Below are 9,672 nucleotides of genomic sequence, written 5' to 3'. Positions count from 1 at the left end.
TGTTTTTTTTTTTTTTTTTTTTTTTTTTTTTTTTTGTGGTACGCGGGCCTCTCACTGTTATGGCCTCTCCCATTGCAGAGCACAGGTTCAGGATGCGCAGGCTCAGTGGCCATGGCTCACAGGCCTAGCCACTCCACGGCATGTGGGATCATCCCGGACCAGGGCACAAACCCGTGTCCCCTGCATTGGCAGGCAGACTCTCAACCACTGCACCACCAGGGAAGCCCTGTCGAAGATTTTTAATCACAGCCTCAATTTCAGTGCTTGTGATCGGTCTGTTTATATTTTCTATTTCTTCCTGGTTCAGTCTCGGAAGGTTGTGCTTTTGTAAGAATTTGTCCATTTCTTCCAGGTTGTCCGTTATATTGGCATAGAGTTGCTTGTAGTAATCTCTCATGATCCTTTGTATTTCTGCAGTGTCAGTTGTTACTTCTCTTTTTCATTTCTCATTCTACTTATTTGAGTCTTCTCCCTTTTTTCTTGATGAGTCTGGCTAATGGTTTATCAATTTTTTTTATCTTCTCAAAGAACCAGCTTTTAGTTTTATTGATCTTTGTTTCCTTCATTTCTTCTTCATTTATTTCTGATGTGACCTTTATGATTTCTTTCCTTCTGCTAACTTTGGGTTTTCTTTGTTCTTCTTCCTCTAATTGCTTTAGGTCTAAGTTACATTGTTTATTTGAGATGTTTCTTGTTTCTTAAGGTAGGATTGTATTGGTATAAACTTCCCTCTTAGAACTGCTTTTGCTGCATCCCATAGGTTTTGGGTCATCACATTTTCATTGTCATTTGTTTCTAGGCATTTTTTGATTTCCTCTTTGATTTCTTCAGTGATCTCTTGGTCATTAAGTAGTGTATTGTTTAGCCTCCATGTGTTTGTATTTTTTATAGATTGTTTCCTGTAAGTGATATCTAGTCTCATAGCATTGTGGTCAGAAAAGATAGTTGATACGATTTCAGTTTTCTTAAATTTACCAAGGCTTGATTTGTGACCCAAGATATGATCTATCCTGGAGAATGGTCCATGAGCACTTGAGGTGAAAGTGTATTCTGTTAGTTTTGGATGGAATGTCCTATAAATATCAATTAAGTCCATCTTGTTTAATGTATCATATAAAGCTTGTGTTCCCTTATTTACTTTCATTTTGGATGATCTGTCCATTGGTGAAAGTGGGGTGTTAAAGTCCCCTACTATGTTGTGTTACTGTCGATTTCCCCTTTTATGGCTGTTAGTATTTGCCTTATGTATTGAGGTGCTCCTATATTGGGTGCATAGATATTTACAATTGTTATATCTTCTTCTTGGACTGATCCCTTTATCATTATGTACTGTCCTTCTTTGTCTCTTGTAATAGTCTTTACTTTAAAGTCTATTTTGTCTGATATGAGAACTGCTACTCCAACTTTCTTTTGATTTCCATTTGCACGGAATATCTTTTTCCATGCCCTCACTTTCAGTCTGTATGTGTCCCTAGGTCTGAAGTGGGTCTCTTGTAGACAGTATATGTACGGGTCCTGTTTGTGTATCCATTCAGCCAGTCTATGTCTTTTGGTTGGAGCATTTAATCCATTTACATTTAAGGTAATTATCCATATGTATGTTCCTATTACCATTTTCTTAATTGTTTTGGGTTTGTTATTGTAGGTCTTTTCCTTCTCTTGTGTTTCCTGCCTAAAGAAGTTTCTTTAGCATTTGTTGTAAAGCTGGTTTGGTGGTGCTGAATTCTCTTAGCTTTTGCTTGTCTGTAAAGGTTTTAATTTGTCTATCGAATCTGCATGAGATCCTTGCTGGGTAGAGTAATCTTGGTTGTAGGTTTTTCCCTTTCATCACTTTAAATATGTCCTGCCACTCCCTTCTGGCTTGCAGAGTTTCTGCTGAAAGCTCAGCTGTTAACCTTATGGGGATTCCTTTGTATATTATTTGTTGTTTTTCCCTTGCTACTTTTAATATATTTTCTTTGTTTTTAATTTTTGACAGTTTGATTAATATGTGTCTTGGTGTATTTCTCCTTGGATTTATCCTGTATGGGACTCTCTGTGCTTCCTGGACTTGATTAACTATTTCCTTTCCCATAGTAAGGAAGTTTTCAACTATAATCTCTTCAAATATTTTCTCAGTCGCTTTCTTTTTCTCTTCTTCTTCTGGGACCCCTATAATTCGAACGTTGGTGTGTTTAATATTGTCCCAGAGGTCTCTGAGACTGTCCTCAATTCTTTTCATTCTTTTTTCTTTTTTCTGCTCTGCAGTAGTTATTTCCACTATTTTATCTTCCAGGTCACTTATCCATTCTCCTGCCTCAGTTATTCTGCTATTGATTTCTTCTAGAGAATTTTTAGTTTCATTTATTGTATTTTTCATCATTGTTTGTTTGCTCTTTAGTTCTTCTAGGTCCTTGTTAAACGTTTCTTATATTTTCTCCATTCTATTTCCAAGATTTTGGATCATCTTTACTATCATTATTCTGAATTCTTTTTCAAGTAGACTGCCTATTTTCTCTTCATTTGTTTGGTCTGGTGGGTTTTTACCTTGCTCCTTCATCTGCTGTGTGTTTCTCTGTCTTCTCATTTTGCTTAACTTGCTGTGTTTGGGGTCTCCTTTTCGCAGGCTGCAGGTTCATAGTTCTCCTGTTTTTTGGTGTCTGCCCCCAGTGGCTTAGGTTGGTTCAGTGGGTTGTGTAGGCTTCCTGGTGGAGGGGACTGGCACTTGTGTTCTGGAGGCTGAGGCTGGATCTTGTCTTTCTGGTGGGCAGGACCACGTCCGGTGCTGTCTTTTGGGGTTTCTGTGAACTTATTATGATTTTAGGCAGCCTCTCTGCTAATGGGTGGGGTTGTGTTCCTTTCTTGCTAGTTGTTTGACATAGGGTGTCCAGCACTGCAACTTTCTGGTCATTAGATGGAGCTGGGTCTTGGCGGTGAGATGGAGCTCTCTGGGAGATTATTGCTGTGTGATATTATGTGGAGCTGGGAGGTCTCTGGTGGACCAATGTCCTAAACTCGGCTCACCCACCTCAGAGGCACAGGCCTGACGCCCGGCCAGAGCACGAAGAGCCTGTCATTCACTCGGCTCAGAAAAAGGAGAAAAAGGAAAAAAAAAAAAAATATATATATATATATATATCATTGCTCCCAAAGTCAACCTCCTCAATTTGGGATGATTCGTTGTCTATTCTGGTGTTCCACAGATGAAGGGTACTTCAAATTGATTGTGGAGATTTAATCCACTGCTTCTGAGGCTGCTGGGAGAGATTTCCCTTTCTATTCTTTGTTTGCACAGCTCCGGGGGTTCAGCTTTGGGTTTGGCCTCGCCTCTGCATGTAGGTCGCCCCCTTTCTATTCTTTGTTCGCACAGCTCCGGGGGTTCAGCTTTGGGTTTGGCCCTGCCTGTGCATGTAGGTCGCCTGAGGGCATCTGTTCTTCGCTCAGACAGGACGGGGTTAAAGGAGCCGCTGATTAGTGGGCTCTGGCTCACTCAGGCCGGCGGGGGGCGGGGGCGGGGGCGGGGAGAGAGGTGAATGGAATGCGGGGCGAGCCTGCATGATGTTGCAACAGCCTGAGGCCTGCCGTGTGTTCTCCCGGGCAAGTTGTCCCTGGATCCCTGGACCCTGGCAGTGGCGAGCTGCACAGGCTCCCGGGAAGGAAAGTGTGGATAGTGACCTGTGCTCGCACACAGGCTTCTTGGTGAGTGTAGCGGCAGCCTTAGCGTCTCACGCCTGTCTGTGGGGGCCACGCTGATAGCTGCGGCTCGCGCCCATCTCTGGAGCTCGTTTAGGAGACGCTCTTAATCCCCTCTCCTCGTGCACTGTGAAACAAAGAGGCAAGAAAGTCTCTTGCCTCTTTGGCAGCTCCAGACCTTTTCCTGGACACACTCCCGTCTAGCTGTGGCGCACTAGCCCCCTTCAGGCTGTGTTCACGCAGCCAACACCAGTCCTCTCCCTGGGATCTGACCTCCGGAGCCCGAGCCTCAGCTCCCAGCCCACACTCGCCCTGGCGGGTAAGCAGACAAGTCTCTCGGGCTGGTGAGTGCTGGTCGGCCCTGATTCTCTGTGCGGGAATCTCTCCGCTTTGCCCTCTGCACCCTTGTTGCTGCGCTCTCCTCCGTGGCTCCGAAGCATCCCCCCGCCCCCCCCCCGCCACCCGCAGTCTCCGCCCGCGAAGGGGTTTCTAGTGTGTGGAAACCTTTCCCCCTTCACGGCTCCCTCCCACTGGTGCAGGTCCCCTCCCTATTCTTTTGTCTCTGTTTCTTCTTTTTTTTTTTGCCCTACCCAGGTACGTGGGGGAGTTACTTGCCTTTGGGGAGGTCTGAGGTCTTCTGCCAGCGTTCAGTAGGTGTTCTGTAGGGGTTGTTCCACATGTAGATGTATTTGTGGGGAGGAAGGTGATCTCCACGTCCTACTCTTCTTCCATCTTGAAGCTCCTCCCTCAAAATTACCTTTTAATGATTGTGTGTGAATGTGAAATTTTAAATGAAGGGTTTGATGGTACTTGGTATAAGTTTTTAGGAAAAAAGTAATGCCAACGTCCTTACACTTCCAACACTTGTTCCTTCCAAGAGTTGGTGCATAGTTGTCATTATATTCTATGCTTAATTAAAATATAACTTAAAATTATTTTAATAATTGAAGTGTTTTTCAAGTTCAAATTTGAATCAATTCCTCTTTGACAATTTCACTGAAACTGGGACATGATTTTGTAGGGTCCTTCTATTGGCTTTTTGTTGTCTTTTCTAATACCAGATAGCTGTATGTGTTTGTATCATTTGGTTGTGAAGAATAAATAAGTTAACACATGTGCAGTGACTCAAACATTGCTCTCAGTGCATGGGAGCAGTTATCATCAGCTGTGCCTGGGTCTCTGTCCTCCCAACAGTGTCCTGGACCCTGTACAGCCCAGAGAGCTCACTGGTGACTGGAGTGGTCTCGCTGAGACCCCCCATCCTTTTATTGGTCCTTGTCACCCTCTGGAGACCATGGCACTTGCTTGGTGGTACCTTGCCTTGGCCTGCTTTCCACAGGCACCACCAGACCTTCACAATTTGTTCTCAGGGTTCTGCTCTTTGCTTGGTAGGAATCCCTGCCTGTGTGCTGAAGGGGAAAGACTGAGAACAGATAGTGACCTTCTGGGCATGGTGTCTTGCTTGGTTGTCCACACATTAGCAGTATCATTGATGTAAACATACAGGTTGAGGTGGGTTGAATATAAAGAAACAATATTTGGAGAACAAACATATGCTTAGTTTTTTTCAAATTGCACTACATAAAAGGAGTTTCTCTGTCTACCTTAGACCAAGAGCTGAAGTCTATCTTAACTGGACCCCTGATCTGAACTTAGACAATTTCATAATAAGCGTCTTGGAAACAGAGGGAAGGTGACCTGCACAGGGTCTTGCATTTGGTTGTGGTTTCAGTGCAGGGACCAGAATCTGGTTCTCCCATCCCTTGGTTTAGTGTGAAAACTGCACCATGCTGTGTGTTCCTATGAAGTCTACTGAAACCCTTAATGGATTTTAGCATTTTAGAAATCTCCCAAATTTTCTTCAGTATACATATATTCTACTTCATAGCTGAAAAATTTGGTTGAAAAAAATTCCAGAAGTTTTTAGGTAATAATTCCAGCAGCCTGCAATCATAAATGCTTATAGCCTTATAGTTTGGGTGTCAGAATAGCAAATGGTTAAACCCTGTGTCTGGCATAACTCCTGTTTGCCACCTGTGACCTTGAGTAAATATTTAACTTCTCCAAACCTAAGTTTCTTCCTCTGTCAAATATTAGTATCATGGAGTCATGAAGATCAGAAGCTAGGAATCTTCATAAAGTCATAGAGTAAATCAATTGATATATAGGTTCTTAAATAGAATTCAGGTTCACCTTTTCCTATTTAATGGCCACAGTGGAAAAGAAAGGAAGGATTAGGACAGCTTCATCATTCCATGCTTCCATCCAAGCGTGCATTCACTCATGCATTCCCACTGTCTTTCAAACATGAGATTACTTATGCATGCACCTGTTAACCAATATCTAACTCCTTCTAAGTGGCAGGCCCTGGGCAGACGACCCCATGCTCAAGGAGCCCCCAGGTTCCCACAGTGAACTTCCTACAATAATTGTCTGCTTTCTCTGGGCTGTGTCAGTTTCCCCTTGCATGACCGTTTCCAAGTCTTCACCCTCCTTGGACTTGGTGGCTGTTACCTGCCTTGTGCAGTGATTCTATCCACAGAGTATGCATCTCACCTGGTTGAAGAACTTCCATATGTTCAAGGGAGCTGAGCAACCCAGGTCAAAGCAGAATAGTGATGGGACGTACACCTTGGACAGCTTGTATTTGGTGAATGCCTCGGTGCAGGTGTCTGAGCATGTGCTCACCTGTAAGGTGCAGGATGAGGCACAGTTTCACATCCAGGACAGCCTCATACTGTTCGCTGCATATACAGACCCATTGTATGTGCCCCGGGCACATATAAATGTACTGGGAGCCCAGGTAAGCTCACCTCTACACCTGTGAGAAACTGGGTGACCTCTGTTTCCAAGTGGAGTGAGATATTAACTCACAGAGTCCCATTTGATATCTTCTCTGCCTATTGTTACCTAGGTCCAGAGATGCCTGCCCTTATCTTTGTGGCTTTCCTTCTGGGCTTCACGGTTCTGCTGGTAATCAGTTTCATAGTCACCTACTTCCACAGGTGCTGGAGCCTATAACAGGTGAGTTGATGGCAGCCTTAATCCTTAGAGAGGGAGATCAGGGCCTTCCTGAACTGGCAAGAGGAATCCAGGGTGAGCCCAAAAGTCACACAGCAATCCAGCCTCAAGGAAGAGTTCTGAACAATCTTATTTCCTCCCAATGTGTCTTGGAATTCTCAGAGGCTTTCAACTCTCATACATTATTTAGTACCCTGGAATTTGAAGTTTTTAAAGTTATGTTCGTTGGGACCCTGGAGGTGAGGATCCAAGGTATGGAGTTGCGATAAAGGTCCAAGATTTGAGACCCAATCTCCAAAGAGCCCTTCCATAAACTGTTGTATATTCAGTTATCACATGGTATATCCTAGGAATGAATAAGGAAAGTATTATTAAAATCAACTAATGGAACCTATCTGGGGGGCTTGGATGTGCTGACTAGTAACACAGGTGAATGTGGGTACGGGAGAGAGTTCACAACTTAGAAAGTGGTGTTGGGTATAGTGAGTAAGGACTTCATTTCTGATCAGTGCCATGAACCCAGGCCGTGCTGAGTGCCTGCCACATAGTATGTACCCAAAAAACATTTGTGGAATTAATGAATGAATGCTTTCCCCAATAGCTGTTGCATACTCTTCGATACACTGCTTCCTGCCCTGTGCAAGGGGCTCAAGTGGAGAGAAGCTGTAAGGACCAGAGGTGACCCAAGACCGCCCCCCTTCACTCTGCTGTCCCCACCTCCACCATGCACATGCTCCCTTCCACACACCCTCCTATGTTCCTTCTGTCTGAGCTTTGGAGCTGAGTCAAGGATGGACGTAGGTCATGGATATCCGTAATGTCTGACCCTGACGCGTTGAGCTTCAAACTGCCTCCACCCAAAAGAGAAACAAGTAGATCCAGAAAAGAGGTTTCCATTGTGCCCCTGATCGTGAACAACCTTTAATTTTCAGAGCACTTCTTACTTACGTCCAGAGCTTTCGCAAGTGTGATTTCATTTTAACACATATTTATTTAAAACCACTAAGTTGAATAAGCATTTTTCTACTCTGAAATTTATAGAGAATAATATAAAAATATCCATGGACCTACCTACCATGCTATCTTTGCAAACTGTTCACATTTTATTATGATCTGTTGTTCCTTTTAAAATTTGGTATTTGGATTTGGTATTTATAATCTCAATCATGATTTCATACTTCTACAACGTATGTATAAATCCTTAAGCAATATATAATATTACTTGCATGTTTTAACTTTTATATAGATGTTATTATACTGTATACAGCATCCTTGAAGTTTTATTTTTATACTTAACACAGTTTGTGGGATTTACTTATGTTAGTATATGTAGCTTCATTTCCTTAATTTCCACTGCTCTATAGCTTCTATTATAAGAGTATGCTACAATGTATTGATTTTTTTGTGATGGATATTAAATCTTTAATGTTTTGCTAGTACAATTTTCACAAATATTTTTATCTTTTCTTCCTTGGCACATATGGGACAGTCCCTCTTCCTTTGGTGTGGTCCACAAAGCAGACTATTGGTATCATTTGGAGATTTTGTTATATATCTTTTTAAAAAGGTTTTCAATTCTTTTTCTAAAATAATTTTTATTGGAGTATGGTTGCTTTACAATGTTGTGTTAGCCTCCACTGCACAACAAAATGAATCAGCCATACACATACAAATATCCACTCCCTTTTGGACTTGCCTCCCATTTAGGTTCCACAGTGCGTTAGGTAGAGTTCCTTGTGCTATACAGTATGTTCCCATCACTTGTCTATTTTATACATAGTATCAATAAAGGATATGTGTCAATCCTAGTGGTTTTCACTTCTCGATCAAGTTTTGCTCTTTCCATTAATGTCTTTGATCTCACTTTATTTTTCGTGTGTGTGTGTATGTGTGTGTGTGTGTGTGTGTGTGTGTATTACAGGTGGGGATCTTATTGAGATATTATTATTATTATTATTTTGATCCACACTGTCCCTTTGCCGTACATCAAGTTTTCATAAATTTCTGGTTCTTTTAATGCGGTTTTCATTCCATTGAGCTCTTTGTCTATCTCTCTGACCAAACTACCCTGTCTTAGTTAGAATAGCTTTATAATAAGTTTTAGTACCTCAGTTGGGTAAATCTTCCCACCTTTTCTGGTTGTTCAAAGCTGTCATGGCTATTTTTGGCCCCCATGTGTTTTATTTTACTTTATTTTCTGCTTTCCAGAAATTGAAGTATAGTTGATTTACAATATTATGTTAGTTTTAGGTGTACAACATAGTGATTCAAGATTTTTATAGATTGTACTCCATTTAAAGTTATTACAAAATAATGGCTATATTTTCTTGTGCTATACAATATATCCTTGTTGCTTGTTTTTTTTTTTTACATAGTAATTTTTAGATCTTAATCCCCTTCCCTCTCCCCACTGGTAACTACCAGTTTGTTCTTTATATCTATGAGTCTCTTTCTGTTTTGTTATATTCATTCATTTTTTTATTTTTTACATTCCATGTATAAGTGACAACACAGTATTTGTCCTTCTCTGTCTGACTTAGTTCACTAAGTGTAATACCCTGCAGGTTCAACCACGTTGTTGCAAATGGCAGAATTTCATTTTTAAAAATGACTGAGTAACATTCCATTATATATATGTATATAATATATATATTATATATATACCACATCTTTATTATCCATTCATCTGATGATAGACACGTAGGTTGCTTCCATACCTCAGCTATTATAAATAATGCTGCTATGAACATTGGGGTTCATGTATCTTTCCAAATTAGTGTTTATGTTTTCTTTGAATAGAGTGGAATTGCTGGGTATATGGTAGTTCTATTTTCAGTTTTCTGAGGAACCTCCATACTGTTTAACACAGTGGCTGCATCAATTTACAATACCACCAACAGTGTACTATGGTTCCCTTTTTTCCACATCCTCACCAATATTTGTTATTTGTAGAATTTTTGATGATAGTCATTTTGACAG

General features: G+C 41.5%; 1 long non-coding RNA gene across 1 annotated transcript; it reads left to right on the top strand.

Annotated features, from left to right (window-relative positions):
• Positions 1-3,590: 3,590 nt before the first annotated feature.
• On the top strand, positions 3,591-7,755 carry LOC114894211. Its single transcript, XR_003793168.1, has 3 exons — positions 3,591-3,678; positions 6,587-6,696; positions 7,295-7,755. It is a non-coding gene; the product is annotated as an uncharacterized LOC114894211 (long non-coding RNA).
• The last annotated feature ends 1,917 nt before the right edge of the window (positions 7,756-9,672 follow it).

Source organism: Monodon monoceros, unplaced genomic scaffold, assembly GCF_005190385.1.
Source record: "Monodon monoceros isolate NGI ecotype Baffin Bay Population unplaced genomic scaffold, NGI_Narwhal_1 Super_Scaffold_13, whole genome shotgun sequence".
Taxonomy (NCBI): domain Eukaryota; kingdom Metazoa; phylum Chordata; class Mammalia; order Artiodactyla; family Monodontidae; genus Monodon; species Monodon monoceros.
The sequence above is the reverse complement of the archived record's forward strand: the minus strand, read 5'-3'. Positions and strand labels throughout refer to the sequence as shown.